Source organism: Chenopodium album, chromosome 1 (assembly GCF_948465745.1).
Source record: "Chenopodium album chromosome 1, dcCheAlbu1.1, whole genome shotgun sequence".
Lineage (NCBI taxonomy): Eukaryota > Viridiplantae > Streptophyta > Magnoliopsida > Caryophyllales > Amaranthaceae > Chenopodium > Chenopodium album.
The window spans coordinates 19,136,312-19,157,625 of NC_137834.1; positions in this window are offsets into that span (position 1 = coordinate 19,136,312).

Consider the following 21,314-nt stretch of genomic DNA (forward strand, 5'->3'; position numbering starts at 1 on the left):
AAGTATGTTTGTGAAATAATGAAGGATGTTGTACCATTTTTACAATCGCCATGGTTTTCCCATATAAAATCGATACGGAAAACATAATAATACATATCCACACTATTTTTACACATTTATATAATATTGAGAAACCGTATCATTTACAGTTGCCACTAAATCCTAAAAATCGATACGAAAAACCTTTTCAATACTAGATATATAAATATTGTTTGACAAAGAATACATAAAATATGTCATAGCTTATTGGTGAAACATTTAATATAAGAGTTTGAGGTTGCATGTTCGAATCTTGTAAAGATCATACGCATGTTTTTTTTTTGAAGAAAATGAGTTAAACATTTATAGCGATTGTAATCGCTATAATAATCACCACGATTGGATGTAGTTTTTTGTATCGATTATTGAGGCCAACCCCAGCGATATTGAAAACCACTACTAAAGGCTAATGCAACGGGGGATATTGTATCGAATGACCATTCGTTGGGAAAGCTTTTTGTTGCAATTACAATCGATACTAAAGGTTAAAATAATCGCTACGAAAAGGTTATTTTCTTGTAGTGTAAAAAATTTGGGATCGTTGCGAATTTGGGCAGCGATTTAAATCCCTAAATAATAGGTTTGGATTGTACAATATCAGTCAAAATTTGCGAAAACGATGATTTTATGTAATCGAAATCACAATTTTTAAGCTTTACGATAATAGGGGTTTGTCATGAACATCTGACAAAAAAATTGCACCTTCGAAACCTTGTTTGATCCAAAAAACACGAAAAGCGAATTTGAAATCTTGTTTGTGTAAAATGTTTTACCAAAAAAAGATAGGACATTGCCTGCTATAAAATTGTAATTATTAAAAACATATGACATTAAGTTCTTTTGAACATTACCAAATACTGATTTATAATTCATCAATTTCTTGTTATCTTCTTAATTGGTAGTAAATATGAATGTGATCTTCACTGGACAACCACAGTATCATGTTAACCAGGTTTGGTATAAAAGGTAACTAATATATACTTCCTCCGTTTCAATTTACTTGACCTATAGTCTTATGACACACAATTTAAGGAGATAATTAAAGAAGACAAATGATATTTTTAATACAAAAAAATAACCACCAATAAAATGGATGAATTAGAGTTTCATGGTATTAATTTTTTTTTAATTTATTTTATGTTAATCTTCTTTAATCTCTACCTTAAATTGTGTGCCAAAGGGCTATAGGTCAGAAATATCAAACCTTTCACGTCTAGGGCGAAGACAACTTCGAACTTGGCTAGGTGTGTCTAGATCTTGTGAATGCGGAATTTTGTAAGTAAAAGTTGGTTTAGAAAAGAGAGAGAGAGAGTATCAAGATTTCTTGATGAGAGTTGGTGATTGAAAACGGAGATTTAAGGACGCTATTTATAAAGAAAATCAGCCGGATATGATAAAAAAGAAATCAGAGTTTCGAAAAGAATAAAACACGACAATGTTGCTGCAACTGCCCCTGTCGCCGTGCGACAGGGCCTGTTGCTACGACGCCAGGCGACAGCCTGTAGTACGGCGATGCAATCAGTTTTTCCACGCATTTTCATATTTTGATAAAAATTTACGCGTACGAAGGGCAAAATTGTAATTTCCTTAAAAACACTTTTTTTTTAAAAAATTCTAAATAAAACTCTTAAAACTCAATTATCAATGCTAATCGAATTAGGATTCAAAAGAACCTTCTAGAAGATTCTAGAATACTATAATCAATTCTAATTGTATTAGGAATAATAAATCATAATAGGCCATCCCCTAGATCATTGGGCCGCATATAGAAATCAAACCAGGTCCAGTTTAGTAATTTGGCCATAACTTCCTCATCATTCATCGGAATTGGGCTTATAATATATCGTTGGAAAGCTCTTTTCGAACCCGATCCAACTACATTATTATTAGAGCCTTGCCATGGACCAAACTAAACTGGATGGGCTATTTTCATAAAATAGGTTTGCAAAAACAGAGAGAAATTAAAGAAAAGAATTAAAAACTAACCGCAACACTAGACTTTCCACACTTTCACTTCATTCGATTATGATTCGACGTGAAAGGTACTCATCACTGGGTTTGGTTTTGGGGAGACACAAATGGGTGTCTACAGAAGCCCCCACTTTGACTGAGTTTGGAGAAACGCAAGTTTCGAAAACAAAAGTCAAAGTAGCAATAGGGACGGAGAATGATCCAGAACGTTCTGCGATCCTAAATCATTCTTGTAACACCGATACCTGCAAACTAGTGTTAGTTAAAATAGATAAGAGAGTTAAGAAACGCGTATCTTGCACCGTCGAGCACACGTCTCTAAAGGTAACCGATTTGTGTTGTATTTACTGTTGTGACAATCTTCTACAAGCTAGGGAACGCCATCCTGTTGTTTTGACGATCTTCCTCAAGCTAGGGAATACCACTTGAAGACTGCTACGCCTGTAACTACCTCCAATTTCGCCGTGATAGACTTATGCAAGCTAGAGAACCCTAACGAAGATTGCTTCGCCTGAAACGACCTTCTAGCGCTTTGTGACCATCTTCCACAAGCCAGGGAACATGATCAAAGATTGCTTCTCCTGAAGCTATCCTCATTTGTTGCGATAATACTCTAAAGAATATCATCGAAGACCAACGCCTGTCGATCCTTTAAAGTTTGCTTGAGCTTTGCTTTTGCTATGCCAGTGCGTCGGCGCTTTTGCTGCTTATGAACTTGAATGTCGGTGCCTTTGAATTGTGAACCAGTATGTCGGTGCCTTTGTTGTTTATGAACCATTATGTCGGTGCCTTTGCAGTGAGCCAATGTTTAGGCGCTTTAAGTTAAGTAAGACGATCATTTATCAGGCCGATCACTTAATGCGATTGTAACCGAGCCAATTACTAAATCATGTCAAATTTCTTATAGGGGCTAACTGGCGTACCAAGGAACCCAAAATTGCTATATGAGGTCGAAATAACCATTCTGAGAGGCTTAGCGTTCTGTAGCCGCTACAACGTCTCTAGCGCCACGATTTTGCTTTGTCGCCAGACGTTGGGAAATAGAGCTGTCGTGCGACGCTGCATTTGAGATTTTCGTATAAATCCTCTTTCTTCCCCATGTTGCTACTACTGCTTCATTTTCGTTCGAGTTTCGCCGCGAAACTTCGAATGGCTTGTTCTTGCTCGTTTCTCAACCAAATTCGCTCAAATTTGTTGCAAATCAAAGATTTGTTCATCTAGTTTGCTGATCTATGTAAGTTTTTTCCAAACTCAATCGAATTTTGATTAATTTTGCACATGTTTGTTCACGAATTTCTTGAAAATTCAAAACTTATGTTGCTCAATTTGCTTTGCTTGTGAAATTTTATGCCATGAAATTGCTTGATTATGTTTATATGTTGCCTCGGAGTATTTTAAGACTTGTTTGACTCAATTTAGTGAAGACAACCTTTTAAGGTCGGGAAAACAATGTGGCTCGTTCTTGATGTTTTTGCTAGCAATTCTTGTCCAATTTGTCACAATAATTATCATAATATTGCAAGAAATCGTTTGGTTGCTTGAAAAATGCCATATATGCTTGAATTGAAATCGTGCTCTGTTTTAGTACTACGTACTCTTTTTTTTTTTTTTTTTTTTTTTTTTTTTTTTTTTTTTGCGAACATAGTATCATGCGGCTAGGCGAACCTTAGATACTATAGAACTTTAATTTTTGTCGATTCTACACAATGTAGTATGGCTAGACAATGAAGTTCCGGTTCCCGGTCTCGTGATACGCGACGGGAGCACAAGCCCGTTAAGGAGGACGCCGACCCGTACACCACTCTTGGTCCCTTCCCTGAGTGGGACAAGCGGACACTATACTTTGCCCCCGAGCACCACATTTTTGAGAGGGTGCGTCGCGGGATCACTAGCGGTAGGACGCGCTGCCACGACTCGGGTAACGGAACCCTGGGCAAGCTGTACAACATGTACCTCAGCGGCGATGAGGGGTTGAGACTTCTTTGGGAGTCTTGTGGGCTGGCTACCCTATTTCGAGCCACGCAGGCCATGTACTCTTTTGAGGCGAGTCACCGCGTGGTTCGTGCTTTGGTGGAGTTCTTCTAGGACACCACCAACACTTTTAACTTTCCTTGGGGTGAGATGATGGTCACCCCAGCCGACTTCAATCTCTTCTCGGGACAAGAGTTTAGTTCGACTGCACTGCCGTTCGACAGCTCCATCAGTGTTTTCTCTCCTGAGGTTGATGAGCTGTTGGGTCCGATCGCTGTTCGGGCCCGTGCTGAGGTGGAGCCATCACGATTCAGCTCCAGGTGCATTCGCCGATCTACTCTGGCGACGACTTTTGAGGACGATGCAACCACCCAAGAGAAGCGAGTGCGCATCTTTGCACTTATTTTGCTGTCAGGGAAGTTTTCCCTTGATAAGGGTAGTAGGGTGTTGCTTTACTACCTTCCTGTTGTCCGCGATCTTCAGCTGATCGAGACTTATGATTGGGCCAGCTTGGATTATGCTTACTTTCTACGAGGATTGCGAGAATCCTGTTGACACCGGTCCCACACAGGAGACATCACTCTTTTCGGCTTCTGGAGAGTCGTAGAGGTATACTTTATCTCTTACAAAGTTAGCTCTAAGCTCTTGTTAGCACTTGCTGATATCTTTTATCTTTGTAGATATGGTTCTACATGTACTTTCCTTCGCTTGCGCCGGCGAGGCCATCTTCACGCGAGTTCCCTGTTGGCGCCTGTTGGGCAGGTCACTATAATAACTGGGCGACTACTGATCGTGTTCGAGGCGGCGGTGTGCCTAGGAGAGAGAGTTGCTATTCAGCACTCCTCAGAGATTCTTGTCGTCCCTGCCCCTCCGCCATGTCATATGTTCGATGACGCGAGGCTGCTCGGCTTGTCAGAGAGGTCGCCTGCTGGTACCCCTTGGCGATCTCATGTTATCTCAGGGAAGTGCTACGAGGAGGAGCTGCTGCCGTTGTTAGCTCCGGAAGCATCACAGGAATCACAATTGTCATATTTGATATTAGAAATTATAGTTGTTACCCTAAACATGATACTAGGAATCATTGTTGTTATTCAAAACATCAAATCAAGAAAAATATCCTAACATGACACTAGGAATAAAAATAACAACCTAGACATGATTTCTATATCATAATATCAATAGAGCAATTAAATCACTTACTTGGATGCCTCATATATCTTTCTAATAACAAAATACACACGTTAGTAACTTCAAGGAAAATAATAAAATTCAACAATTAAATTAAATAATTGAAATAGAGATTTGGGACCAAACCCTCAGAAATTAAAACCTTTCACGTCTAGGGCGAAGGCAACTTCGAACTTGGCTAGGTGTTTCTAAATCTTGTGAATGCGGAATTTTGTATGCAAAAGGCTAGTTTAGAAAAGAGAGAGAGAGAGAGTAATCAAGAGATTCTTGATGAGAGTTGGTGAGAGAGAATTAGAGAGAATTAAAGAATTGATGAGAAGAATTGAGAATTGATGATGGAAAACGGAGGTTTAAGGAGGCTATTTATAGAGAAAACGGCTCGAAAATGATAAAAAAGAATGAGAGTTTCGAAAAGAATAAAAAACGATCGCGGCGCCATACGCGAGTGGCGCAAAACGCTAAGTCTAGCGCCAGACGCTAGGCTTGGCGTCCGGTGCTGCAAAGCAGTTTTTGCGGATTTTGTTTTTATCATATCTTTTGATCCAAAAGTCCAAATAAGTCATACAATATGTCGTTGGACATATCTTGAAGTCTATTTTCAAACCCAGTTAGAATCCGTTTAAAATCGTTTGTAAAGAATAAGATATGGCCGAAATAGTGGAAGGGTATCAGTTTGGATAGAGTTTCATATCTCATTCATATCTTTTTCGTTATAGCTCGGATTTAATATTATAATATATCATTAGAAAGATAATTTCAATATCTATCCAACCATATAAAATTTGGATAAAAATTATAAGGCACGAAAATAAAATCTGAATATATTCCACTTCTTACAAAATAAGGATTCTAAAAAGGAGTAGTTTTTATTCAATTTCAAACTCTTTGAAACATAATTATCAATCCTAACTCCATAAGGATTTAAGAGAAACTTCTAGAATATTCTAGAAGACTATAATCAATCCTAATAGCTTTAGGAATGATAATTAATAATAGGCCCTCCTCTAGATCATTGGGCTGCATATAAAAACCAAATCGGGCCCAGTTTAGTATTTTGGCCATAACTTCCTCATTATTCATTAGAATTGGCTTATAATATATTGTTAGAAAGGTCTTTTCAACCCCATCCAAACTAAACCATTATTGGACCCTAATCATGGAACAAACTAAACTGGAATGCACATTATTCATAAATAATGTAAGAAAAGAAATATTTTCAAAAACAGAAAGAAGAGATATTTTAATAAAAACATCCTCATCACTAGAATTTTCACACTTTCACCTCGTTCGATTATCAAATTTCATGAAAGGTATTCATCACTGGTTTTTGTTTTGGGGAGACACATTTGGGTGTCTACAGAAGCCCCCACTTTGATTGAGTTTGGAAAAACGCAAGTTTCGAAAACAAAAGTCAAAGTATCGATAGGGACGAAGAATGATTCAGAACGTTCTGCGATCCTAAATCATTCTTGTAATGCTGATACCTGCAAAACTAGCATTAGTTAAACTGATAAGAGAGTTTAATAAACGCGTATCTTGCACCGTCGAGCACACGTCTCTGTTGGTAACCGATTTGTTGCTGTTGTTGTGACAACCTTCCGCAAGCTAGGGAATGCCATCCTGCTGTTTGTTTTGACGATCTTCTGCAAGCTAGAGAATACCTCCTAAAGACTGCTACGCTTGTAACTGCCTCCAATTCCGCCGTGATAGATTTCTACAAGATAGAGAACCCCATCAAAGATTGCTTCGCCTGAAACGACCTTCTAGCGCTTTGTGATCATCTTCCGCAAGTCAAGGAACACGATCGAAGATTACTTCGCCTGAAACTATCCTCATTTGTTGCGACAATACCCTGAAGAGTATCACCGAAGACCAACTCCTGTCGATCCTTTGCTGCTACATCTCGAGCCTTTTTCTTAAATCATAGTGAAACCTTCCACAAGCGAGGGAACGCTATCCTGCTGCTTTAACGATCTCCCCCAAGCTAGAGGATACCGCTTGAAGACTTCTACGCTTGTAACTGCCTCTAATTTCCGCCGTGATAGTATTCTGCAAGCTAGAGAACACTATCGAAGATTGCTTTGCTTGAAACGATCTTCTACCGCCTTGTGACCATCTTCCGCAAGCTAGGGAATATGGTCGAAGATGAATTCGCTTGAAATCACCTCCAGTTGTTTGTGACAACCCTCTGCAAGCTAGGGAATGCTGTCGAAGATATCTTCGCTTGAAGTCATCTCTAGTGGTTGCGATAATATTCCGAAAAAAATTACCGAAGATTAACGCTTGTTAATCCTTAAAAGCTTGCTTGAACTTTGCTCCCGCTATGCCAGTATGTCGGCGCTTTTGCTGCTCTTGAACCATTATGCCGGTGCCTCTGCTGCTTATGAACCATTACGTCGGTGCCTCCGATGAGCCAATGCTTAGGCGCTTTAAGCTAAGTGAGACGACCATTTATCAGGTCGATCACTTAATGTGATTGTAACCGAGCCGATTACTAAATCATGTCAAGTTGCTTAGAGGGGCTAACTAGCGTACCAAGGAACCCAAACTGCTGCACGAGGTCCATATAACCATATTACAGGGCCTCACACTTTGTCGCCGTACCAGCGCCTGCTGGAAGGACTTGTCGCCGGGCTTTTTTCTTGACGACGGACGTTGCACTCGGGATTTTCAGATAAATCCTCTTTCCTTGCGCTGCTGCTGTCACTCGGTTTCGCTCCGAACTTTGAACTTTGTTGTTTCCTTTCAACCAAATCTGCTTAAATTAAAGCTCTTCATCCCTAACTTGTAAGTTTTGCTTAACCCCCTCTTATCCCTAGAAGAATCTCATGCATTTATATTCGCGGTTTTTCGAAAAAAGAATCCGGGAATATCCTTACTTGTTTGCTCTTTGGATTGTTCCTGTATTTATATTTTTGGCTACAGGACTTTGCTCATCTCTTTAATCATCTTAGGACTGTCCCAAGGCTCAATTAAGACTTAATGTGTTTTTAGCACATATGGCTTGTCATGACTCGACTTAAAGTGTTTAACACATGCATTAGACTAAACTCGAGGTGATATGACAGGACATGACTCAACGTACATGACTCGTGTGTGCACAAAAAAAGCAAAAAATTTCCGTCATTTTTTATGGAGGGTGCCGACTTTTCCCAAAAAAGAAAGACACAAAAAGGAAGAAGTTTTTGAAGGTGCATGTTGAATGAGCTTAGCCAAGTATATGCATTTGATGCTGTCTCTCAAGGTGCAAAGGTTAATTCATCCTAGGCAATCCTAGTTGACTCGATAATGAAAGTCTTTAGGTAACTTAGGCGCGGAGTCTAAGCACTTCATACTTCGTGATGCCATAGCGATTACAAGTGATGAGATATTTTTATATGATAAGGCATGATTCAATGTCGTGTTAAGGTTTCATAAAAAAGGGTTCCTAAGGGAAGTAAATTTGGTCATGTATCTGTGTAGTGTGTGAAAGTGACACTAAGGTTAGGCTGCAAAGGCTAAGTGTATGGAAAATATATTGCAAAGAGTCAAATGATGGTGACTCTTAGGCTGGGTAGGCTAATAATGTAGGGATCAAGCCCCCAAGTCTAGCTCTAAGTAAATAGGGATGAGCATAGGGATCCCTTGATATGATCAATTGTGAATGTAAATATGAATGCATTTTTATTACAGCCGCACCTCGATGTGAGGTTGCCTACGTATCCGTTAGGAATCAGGCCGAACGTAGCTCTAGCTGAACCTCGCACAAGTGTGTGGATACCTCAAAAAGGTCTTTTGAAGGGTTGTATCGTGGTTAGGCTAATGGTTTGAAGAAGAAGGGGATAAAGGTTCAACACCCTAGATAAGCCCCCAAGATGTGCAACCTTGCTTTTGAATATTTGTATTTTCATGCTTAAGGTTTCTCACTCTTTTTTAGCTCTTTTTTTTGCTTTATTTTTTTTTTTAATTTTTATAAGTGTGGGCAATCCCGATCATGCGGTCTATCACTCACTTGGCATTCATGTTTCTCAGGCACGGTACCGAGCACTCGATAAGAAACACAATTAGAGACGTGTTCTTATCGAAGATATTTATATATCAAAGACATTGGAACACTTGCCCTTTTGTACACTTTTATTATTATTATTATTCTTTATTTTTTTTGCTATTTTAATCTTTTGAAGTCACTCAAGATTTTTATGAAATTGAAAATTGCATAAGTTGCACACAATCCCATCTTAAAGTTAGGTAGATATGGGTTGAAAAATGAAGGGTCTATCGTTAGACGAGGCTCAAAGTGGTTTATCAAAAAAAAAAGATTGCATATTTGAAGGGTGAAAGATGATATGATATGGCTACAAGGGGTGCCTCAAATCATTGGTATACCTTGTGCTTAGTTCGACAATGATTTTTTTTTTTTATTTTGCTACGTAATGAAATGATCATATGCAAGAAAATAAATACTCATTTTATTAAAGGAAAATAAATAATGATCCTACAAAATAAATCTTAGGAGAATAAAAAGGTGCCTATTCTAGACTTATTGGGGAAAGGGTAAATAAATAAATAGAAAAAAGAGCATGAAATCTTGTCGTTGAAGCTTGCCTCTTGTCCCTTGACTTATCGTCACTTGGTGTTCTTGCCGACTGGAGGTATTGGAAGCCCGTTATTGTCGATCAAATATTGGATTGCTTCCTTTAGCTTCCAACAGCTCTCAGTAGTATGACCCCTACCTTGATGGTACTTGCAGTGTACATTTGGGTTCCAACTAGGCAATCTCTTCTCAGGTGGGGGATCTTGAATGGGTCCAATAGGAGTAATGAGTCCCTTTGCATGGAGTTGATCGAAAGCAGCATCGTAGCTAATTCCAATAGGGGTGAAATCCTTTCTTAGTTGCTTTCTAAATCCTCGATTATCCATGGCTAAGATTTCATTAAGGTCGAAAGTACCAACACTGTTACTAAAGTAGGTGTTTTTGGAAGAAGAAGGATAGTCATTCTTCTTTCCTTTCCAGCCACTGTTGTTATTGTTACTAATCTTGGCCTTTTTGTTGCTTGGAGGAACATGGAGGAGACTTGAATTAATGAGGTCTTGAACGCGATCTTTGAGGATGAAGCGTCCTTCGGTAGTTTGATCATGGCCTCTATGGTGTTGATAATGAAAACGCTGTTCGATAACCATTATCCAATCTCTTAATCCTTCTATTGCGCCCATAAGCGTGACAACAATATTTCGTAATTCTTGAACATCCTCTTCTAGACTTGAGGAGCTTTCACTAGTGTTACTTAAGAAAATTTCTCTTTGGCCGGCCATTATTACAACCCTTTTTGTGAAAAGTGATGCTTTATCAAAAGTGTTATCTTGGTTAATCGCCCTTCTCTCCTTGACCAAGTACTGTGGAAAGGGAAATTAAGTTAATTATTTGAATCGAACTCTATTCAACGTGCAATAGATGGAAGGAGGTTGGAAGAATGAATATTGTGATATGAAGGAATCATGCAGACGGGAAAAGCATGTAGATAATGGAAAGATGATGTACATGGAGAGATATGAAAAAATTAGGAATAGAATGTACCCCCAACTCAAATGACGGAAAAAACCGACTCATGCATGAACCTAAGACATGGTCATGGTGACATATACACAAAAGAGCTTGAAAGGATTGTCCACGCGTCTCTGAACAAATAGAGCTTGAAAGAAATGTCCACGCGTCTCTGAACAATAGAGCTTTGATAATCTGCCCACGCGTTTCTGGAGTAAAGAGCTTTGATGATATGTCCATGCGTCTCTGAACAAAAGAGCTTGATGATATGTCCACGCGTCTCTGAACAAAAGAGCTTTGATGATATGTCCACGTGTCTCTGAACAAAAGAGCTTGATGATTTATTGCGATAATATTCCGAAGAAAATTTTCCGAAGACCAACGCTTGTCGATCTCTAAAGCTCGCTTGAACTTTGCTTCCGCTATGCCAGTATGTCGGTGTCTCCGTGATGAGCCAATTCTTAGGCGCTTTAAGCTAAGTGAGACGTTCTTTCATCAGGTCGATCACTTATAGTGATTGTAATCAAACTGACTACTTAATCATGTCAAATTGCTTATAGGGGCTAACTGGCGTACCAAGGAACCCGAAATTGCTGTATGAGGTCAAAATCACCTTTCTGAGAGGCTTCGAGCTCTGTCGCTGCTGAAATATCTCTGGCGCCAAGAATCGACTCTGTCGCCAGACGCTGGGATCTAGCGCCAAGCGGTGAAATCTACTTCCATACGCTAGATGTTGTCATCTGGCGCTGGAGTAGCGTCTTCCCTATTCTGCTGCACCTGTATTTATTTTTGACTATAGAACTTTGCTATTCTCTTTAATTATATTAGGGTTGACCTAAGTTTTAGCGTCGCTTGACTCATCGACTTGACACGACTCAAGGTATAAACTTGACTCTCTGTGATTGACTCGAGGTTGACTCGACTCGAAGTGTTTGACACGTGTGACTCATGACCCGTGTGTGCATAGTGTTGACTCAATGTGACTCAAAAATGCAAAAAAGCAAAAATGCAAAAATTTCTCGTCATTTTTGTGGAGGGTACCGACTTTCTCCCGAAAAAGAAAGACGCGAAAAAGAATCGAAGTTTTTAGGGTGCATGTTGAATGAGCTTAGTAAAATGTCATTTGATACTATCTCTTAATGTGCAAGGATTAATCCATCCTAGGCTATCTCAATGGTTGACTCAATGATGAAAGTAGTTGGGTAACTTAGGCACGGAGGCTAAGCACTTCATACTTCGTGATGCAATGACAATTATGATTGATGAGTGATGTTGATATGACAAGACATGCTTCAACGTTGTGTTAAGATTCCATGACAAAGGGTTCCTAAGGGATGTATATTTGGTCATGTATCTGTGACGTGTGTGATAGTGACACTAAAGTTAGGCCGCAAGAGATAAGTGTGTAGAGAAAATATTGTTTTTAAAAGAGTCAAATGGTGGTGACTCTTAGGCTAGGTAAGCTAATGATATAGGGATCAAGACCCCAAGTCTAGCTCTAAGTAAATAGGGATGAGCATAGGGATCCCTTGATATGATCAATTGTGAATGTAAATATGAATGCATTTTTATTACAGCCGCACCTCAATGTGAGGTTGCCTACGTATCCGTTAGGAATCAGGCCGAACGTAGCTCTAGCCGAACCTCGCACAAGTATGTATACCTCAAAAAGGTCTTTTTAAGGGTTGTAACGTGGTTAGGCTAAAGGTTTGAAGAAGAAGGGGATAAAGGCTCAAGACCCTAGATAAGCCCCCAAGGTGTGCAACCTTGCTTTTGAAGCTTTATATTTTTGTATGCTTGAGTTTCTATTCTTTTTTAGCTCTCTTTCTTTTGCTTTAACATTTATTTCTTTTTTATAAGTGTGGGCAATCCCGATCATGCGGTCTATCACTCACTTGGCATTCATGTTTCTCAGGCACGGTACCGAGCACTCGATAAGGGACGCAATCTGAGACGTGTTCTTATCAAAGACATGTTCATGTTAAAGACATTGGAACACTTGCCCTTTTGTACACTTTATTTATTTATTTTATTTATTTTGATCTTTTGAAATCACTCAAGCTTTTTAGAATTGCATAAGTTGCGCACTGTCCCATCCCAAGGTTAGGTAGATATGGGTTGAAAAATAAAATGTCTATCATTAGACGAGGCTCAAAGTGGTTTACCAAAAAAGGATGTATAATTGAAGGGTGAAAGGTAATATGATGTGGCTACAAGGAGTGCCTCAAATCATTGGTATACCTTGTGCTTAATTCGACATGGATTTTTTTTATATTTTTTTAATGCAATAATAATGAAATGATCATATGCAAGAAAATAAATTCTCATTTTATTAAAAAGGGAAAAGAAAGAATCTACAAAATTAATCTAAGGGAAAAGAAAGGTGCCTATGCTAGACTTATTGGGGAAAGGAAAAAATGAAAAAGAAATAGAAAAAAGAGGTCATGAAATCTCGTCATTGAAGCTCGCCTCTGTCTTGTGTTGTTTGCTCCGACATCATCTAATCTTCTCGCTAGCTAGAGACAATGGGATCTTATTTGCCTCTATGAGATCTTGAATGAGGTTTTGAAACCTGTAGCATTCATCAGTGGTATGAACGTTTCCTCGATGGTACTTGCAATAGGAGTTTGGATTCCATCTTGAAGATCGATTTTCTAGTGTTGGATCCTCGGTAGGGCCAATAGGTTTGATTAACCCTCGGTCATAGAGACGATCAAAAGCAGAATCATAGGTCATTCCAATGTGTGTGAACTCTCTCCTGGGTTTCTTTTTAGTTCCTTGATTGTCCATGGCTAAGACACCATTATGGTCAAAGGTGCTAGCATTATTACTAGAGTGGGCGTTTTCGGAAGAGAAGGATTATCGTTCTTCTTTCCTTTCCAGCCACTGTGGTTACTATTGTTAGTAGGTTTTTGTTTTGCGAGGTCATCTTCGATTTCAATTCCAATGTCATAAACGGCCTTGAAAGTATTCAGATTGTGTTGATATTTTAAATGCTTCGAATACTTCTCTTGGAGATTTTTTGATAAACATCCTCACAGATTCTTTTTCGATAGGAGCCTTGACCATATTAGCAGAAGTTTCCCTTCATTTATTGAAGAAAGAAGTGAACCCTTCGTTTTCTTTTTGTTTTAACATCTCAAGTTGTCTATGGTCTGTTTCATCTTGGATGTTGCACTTATATCTATATATGAAAGCGTTTGCTATGGACTCCATGGTGGAGGTTTTTTCTTTCTCGAGAGAAAAGAACCATTGCTGGCAAATGGTCTCGAGAGATAGTGGGAACATAGAGGGGAAAACCTTCTTATCGATACCCTTAATGCTCATTATAGTTTCAAAAGCTCTTAGATGAAAGTAAGGGTTATCTGTTGCCTTGAATTTAGGGATGTCAGTGGCGTTGAACTTATGCGGAAGAAGTTCCTTGTCCAGCGAGACCCCTTGTGAACTAATGCCCTGAAATTTATAGTCACTAGATAGCTTGCTCAAGCTTTCTTGCATAAGGTTCATTTGTTGTTGCTTCACAGGGTCATCAATTTTGAGGGTTAAAGCCTTTAACACCTCAGTCACGTCATTCAATTGATTCCTAAGTTCATTGACCTCTTCTTGACTTGCCATTATCTTTTTAGCCTTCCTCTTTTGACGAATTGGTTTATCAAAAAGTGAAACTTGAATAAAGAGGTTGTCCTTGATTAATCGCCCTTCTCTCCTCGACCAAGTACTGTGGAAAAGGAATTTGGGGATATTCGTTGTTAATTATTTGACTCAAACTTTATTCAACATGCAATGGATGGAGGAAGTGAAGAAAGATTGGAATAGAATGTGAAGAAAAATGATGTAGATGGAGGGATATGAAGAACTAGGAATGGGATGTACCCCCAACTTAAATGACGGAAAAAAACCGACTCATGCATGAACCTAAGACATGGTCATGGTGACATATACTCAAAGTGTGTGCTAAGACTAGTGAGTGTAGATGATATGTTAAGACTCGTGTCATGACCATATGGCTAGACTATGTGACTAGACTCAATTAATGACTTAACAAAGTGTTATTGACAGCGAAAATTAACCGAATTAATTAGCAAACTAGTTAATTAGACACTAGGTGATGACTCAATCAATAATCCGAACTGTCGTCAAAACGACAGGACTGGCGTCGCACTGTGTAGTGTAGCGCCAGACGACAGAGATGTCGCCAGGAGCCACACTCGACAGAGTGGCGCTACAGTTCAGATTTTGGCGCCAATGTTGGAACTTCAATCTGAGACTGTTTTCGGTGTTATTAATCAACAGGGGTATGCCTAAAGTTGTACTAGGTCAATTCTGATTAAAATATTAGACTTTATTTACTCAAATTAATTAATCAATTAATTAATTAGGCAAAGTTCTTCAAGTAATTAATTTATTAAATGTCAACACAAGTCAAACAAACGGTTAAGAAATCAAAGTATATGCTCAACAAATAATGCACAATTAGTCAAGTAGGCACAATATGATGCAATGAGTTTGCAACCTAACCATGGCTCTAGTTCTCTAAAGTTCGGGATATGGTTTAGTCAATAGAGGGTCCATGGTTAAATGTCCGGATGCACCGCGCGAAAGCCTAACCGTGAAGGGTTGGCGCGAGTGGATGGGACACCGCGAGTTTTAGAAAAACTCGCTTCCATGGTTTGGTGAATTCAACATTCTCGGATGTACCCTTTGTTGCTCAGAGCGTTCAATCAGGTAGATGGAGCATGAATTCCCAGAGGGTTATGTCCATATGTAGAACACATATGGGTTTCAGAAAAGTGAGCACAAATTCAATCAGGAAGTAGGATCGAGCAAACAGTACGAAAAACTGGTCGAAATTAAAACGCATATTTCTGGCTCGGTATTGGAAGAATTTGGCGCCAGCAATCGGAGATTGGCGCCAGGATTTAGCTGTAGCACCTGGCGACAGGCCTCTCGTCTGGTGCTACAGTTAAATGTTTGGCGCCAATACCCTGGTCGCTGACGCTAATTCCTACATGCCTCAGCAGCTTTCTGTGCTCGATAAAATTTTCCAGTTTCGCGCAGTGTTTTTTCGGTCCTAGTTGTGAAAGATATTTCTCAAATTTCCTATGTGTAAAATCCTATGTTTTAACTCATTACGGATGGTCTTTCCAATGAGATCTTTTTTATGCATATGACAATAATGTTAATCAAAATTACGCACATGAAATACTTAGAACGTTTTGAGTCTCATCTACTCATCCTAAATCATTGCCGAAACAAATTCAGGAATTAAAATAGTCGCCAAAAACTGTAGGGAATATTTCAAGCGTTAATCCCCCAGCTTGAACCCCACTGTGATCATACACTAAAGTACGGTGGCGTCCAAAGGGAAAGAAGATAGAGCAAAAGAGTCGCCAACAAGTTTTTTAGGAACTTGTAAACCGTTCACGAGGTGAAGGTTACACCCCTTAATGATCCAAGAGATCGTCAACTCCATAAGGTCTTGAACCAAATAGGGTTTGGGGATGAAGGTACAAATCCAACCTAAAAGAGATTGAACCTGCCCTAATAATAGGCCTCTACTTTATTCTGATCGTATTCATGTGCGCTTTCTGACAAACATACAATCATTAGGTTTACCCTAAACCTGTTTATCTATGTTGGTTGAATTTAATGCACAAATAAACTATTATTGGCGATCACTTGAATTATAATCAAATTAACCCTAAACAAGATTATTAAATATCTTATTAAACGTGATTACAAGTACAAATTCCCTTTAAACATGCATAAAAGGTGTGATCAAGCAATAACAATAAATAATCAATATTAAGCAACATAATAAATAATCATAAAAAATAATAATCATAAAATTATAATCATAATCAAAACAATTATAAAAATAACCATGAATCATGTTAAAGCATAATAATAGTAAGATCCTAGGCATGATACTAACAAGATTAATAACAAATCCTAGCATGTCACTAACGATAAAAATCAAAGCTTTAACCCTAACATGATACTAACAATCATAAATATTAGGAAGAACATAGGAAGCATCATACTTTTAATCATACTTAGTATTAAAGTTACCCTAGACATGATACTAGGAATTATAATAACAACCTAAGCATGAACTCTACATCATAACATCAATAAAACCATTAAAGTACTTACTTCGATGCCTCATACCTCTTTATAATAACAAAATACACGCGTTAGTAACTTCAAGGAAAATAATAAACAATTAAATTAAATTAAATAATGGAAAGAGAGATTTGGGACCAAACCCTCAGAAATTAAACCTTTCACGTCTAGGGCGAAGGCAACTTCGAATATGGCTAGATGTTTCTAGATCTAATGAATACGGAATTTTGTATTTTAAAAAGCTAGGCTTAGAAAAGAGAAGAGAGAGAGATCAAGGAAATCTTGATGAGAGTAGGTAAAAGAGAGAATAAGAATAGATGAGAATTGATGATTGTTGATGAATGAAAATTGGTTGTAGATGAAAACTGGTTATCGAAAACGGAGTTTTTAGCACGTTATTTATAGAGAAAATCAGCCAAAAAGATAAAATATCAAAACAGAGTTCTGGCGCACATAAAATTGAATTAGCGCTGGCTATTGGCGCCAGACGCCAACATTAGCGCCAGGCGCCAATGCTAGCGCCAGGCGCCAATGCTAGCGCCAGGCGCCAAGCGCTACAGCTGGCGTTTGGCGCTGATTCAGAAATTCACGCGTTTTGTTAAAATCAGACAAAAATTGCCGTACATGAGGATAAAATCGTATCTTCCCTCAAAAATGCTCTTTGATTTTAATTAAAACTCTTAAAAGTAAAAAAAAGTCAATTTATCAATGCTAATTGAATTAGGAATGAAAAGAACCTTCTAAAAGAATCTAGAAAACTAAAACCATTCCTAATTGCATTAGGAATGATAAATCTATACTAGGCCCTCCCCTAGATCATTGGGCCGCATATAAGGCTCAAACCGGGCCCAGTTTAGTAAATTGGCCATAACTTCCTCAATATTCATCGGAATTGGGCTTATAATATATCGTTGGAAAGCTCTTGTCAAGCCCCATCCAACTACACTACTATTGGACCATATCATGGACCAACATAACTGGATTGGCTGTTTACTTAAAATAAGTTTTCAAAAACAAAGAGAAGAGAAAAGAAATTAAAACTATTCGCAACACTAAACTTTCCACACTTTCACTTCATTCGATTATGATTCGACGTGAATGGTACTCATCACCGGGTTCGGTTTTGGGGAGACACAAATGGGTGTCTACAATACTATTTACTAATAGATAGTAAAGGAATAATGTATTGTAAGATAGCTACGACAAATCCAAATTCCAAATAATGGTTAGAGGCCATGAAAATCGGAAACAGACCCCATGTATTAAAATCATGTTTGAAACTTGATTAATTTGCATGAAGGGTGAAAGACCCATCGATTGCAAACAAGTTTTAATTTCAAGGAGAAAACTAACAAATGTGGAAACGTATATGCATACATAGCTAGATTGGATGAAAAGGATACAATTAAATTCACGTAGTTGATTTTAATAAAAACCTATTCACCAATCAGAATGCTTAAGTCTTTTAGTGATTGATCTAGCAAAATTGCACATATGAAATATGGCAAAATAGATACCAAAACCGCCTTCCCAAAATAGGATTTTGGAAGTTACTATGGAATAGTCTAAGGGTTTTGAAAATCTAAATAACGCTAGATTTGAAAGCAAGCTCAAGGAATCCGTTATGGGATTTTAGGAAGCATTGCATATAGGAATTGAAACGTGTTTTCTCATGAAGTTAATAAGAGGATTGACTCATGGAGAAACATAGAAATTCTTATGAATAAGAAGTTTAGTGGGAGCAAAAGTAAATTATATAAAGGTTCAATAAGAAGTCTACGAATTCTGTTGTGAAATAAATATCAAATTATTATTGCTTAGATTTGAAAGTATTTTTGACAATGGACCAAACAAAAGACGATACTAAGTACGTATTGGGTATTAAGTTCTATTGTATAGACTTGATAAAATGTTTGAACGTGTAAAGGAGTTTACCGTGTTAAACATGAATTGAAGGACTTTGAAAGACTTTCGACCCATATGTATAAAACTAAGTAAATGTTTGATCTAAGTATAAGCTAGGCTAAATACTAAGTCAAACATGAAAGACTCTAATAGAGACTTTCAACCAGATCACATAGCAAACAATTTATCAAAGACACAGTGAAACTGGATGAGCTAAAATGACAAATTAATGGAATAAGATTGTGAATTACTCTGCAATTTAATCCATCATGTACGTTGTGATATGGAATCATCGCAGGACTTACTTGCTTAGAGAATATGAAGTATGTATGTAGTATTAATCAACCTGAATCTATGTAATAGATCGTTATATTATGGCCAAAAACATCCAAAGTACTTGGATAAGTAACAGGATGAGTTCTTGACTTGTGGAAACAAATACAATTTGAGAATTGATGTTGCAAGCACAAACCTTAACAAGGATTAGATCCTTAACAAGGAAGTCGTTTATAAGCACGAGCTAACAATAAGTCGTGGCTTGAGAATGGTATCACGCACGTGCATCCATTTGTATTGTGCAGGAATTTATGGAAAATTTCCATGATCACAAGTGATTAGGGTATCCCAAATCATTGTGAGCCGTTTGGAGTGAAACCCAAGCAAAGCATCATTAGGAAGTCTACTAAAATATATGTTGAGAATACTGTTGCCTTAATGGCGATAATAAAGAAATTGTTCTATGGAAAGTTCGTTCCTAAACGTTAATGATTGTAGGTTGTCAAGTTGAAAGTCTCAATCATGAAAATGAGTGGGAGCTATCACTTGGACAATAAATCCTAAATCACATATAATCCATGACACTCTCAAATTTCATCATCTTATTATGAAAGTGATCAGTAATGAAGTTGCTAAGATTAGCAAAGTAATTATAACTAAACCTATGCAATGAGTGAACGACAACATTCACAATTGTATGAAAGAAATCAAGTATATTAGATATGGGTGTAATTTCTATAGATGTTTTTATAAAGATTGATACTCTTAAAACATTCGGAAAAACCATTTATCATAAGATGAACCATTCAGGTTTTGGAGTAATTTAAAATTTCATGCAATTTTTTTTATCACTCCGTTTGCTATTTAATTGTGGTTTAGAATTAAATAATAAGTCCATTCGATTCTTGGAATATTCAAAATAGGTTATCAAGACCAGTCTTGGTAAGGAAACACCTATTAAGTGAACATTGAATATTATAATCGAAAATTATCCCTAATCAAGGTCATTTAAACGGTGGACGATTAATGACTAATTGAGATTAGTGTGTAGTCTGATTTATAGCACCGTTTCTTGTGCTACGAGGACATGATTGTCATAAATCATTTGCACAGGTATTGGTTTAGAACCATACTGGATCGACCTATGAGAATACTTTAAGAGATTAAAAATGGTCATAAGTATACTTCTCATTATGGCTATCGGAACCTATTTCCTCGACCATGAGTATTGTGAGTTCTCTTGTTTGAGTACTAGTCCGCTTTGATGTTGTCAAACGTCTGCCGTAATAGGGGATTATAACGACAACACTCGGGCGGATAGGTCCTCTCAGTAAGAGGAGCTACATTACAAGACTGGGAATGTCCCCCTTATAAAATAGGGAAGATGTCTTTGTTGTATACAAGGCCTCTCGTAGAGCGAGACTGTGAAAATGCATGGCTGTGCTCGGATGGATTTTAGAAATTATCTGTTTATTGACAGTCGGACTCGGAATTGAGAAATACTTCTTGACATAATAAGGATGAAAAAATAATCTTACCTTATAGCTCATGAAGAGACATTAAGCGACATAGGAAAAAGGTTGTACACTAAATGCGCACTTGTCCGGAAGGACAAGTGGGAGATTGAAAGGAATGATGTCCTTCGAACAAGTGTACTATTCCGTTAGTAGGTTCAGAATTATTAGAAAGCTAATATATTCAGTAAGGTCAAGTGATCGGAATGCCTAGGTGGAGGCCGCTTTCGATCAGTAATATTAATGCATAATTAATATTATAGCTTAATCTTGACTGAACCCTTCGGGTCACACCCAAGCAACTAACGAGCCGAAGCGACGAATTAATTAGGAATTAATTAATAAGTCAACAGAGTAATTAATATTTAGACGTCGGAAATTCGAGCTTGGAGCCTCGAAACCGAGCGTTGAAAGTCGAGTTGAAAATAGTAAAAGACGAGACGTGAAAAATAATAATAAATCAACAATGACCGAAATACCCCTATTATCGGTAAAACCGAGTGCTAGTAGGGGCGCGGAAAAAAGCTTGCAACCCGCACCAAGTGTGCGTGGCAATGCTAGCATGTGGCAGTTAGCAGCCCGCACACTTGGTGCGTGGCTTTCTAGGCAGTGGCAGCTAGCAGCCCACGCTTTTGGGCGCAAGTGAGGTGGGCCGAAGCCTCATAACCACCCCATTGCAGCCCACAAGACAACCATGGGTGCCCAAGTGAGCTGCCATGTGGCGCAACTCAAATGGAGGAGAAGAAAGGGAGGTGGCCGATTATGGGGGCATGAGTGTGGGGTAAGTTTGGTCCCCCCCTCCT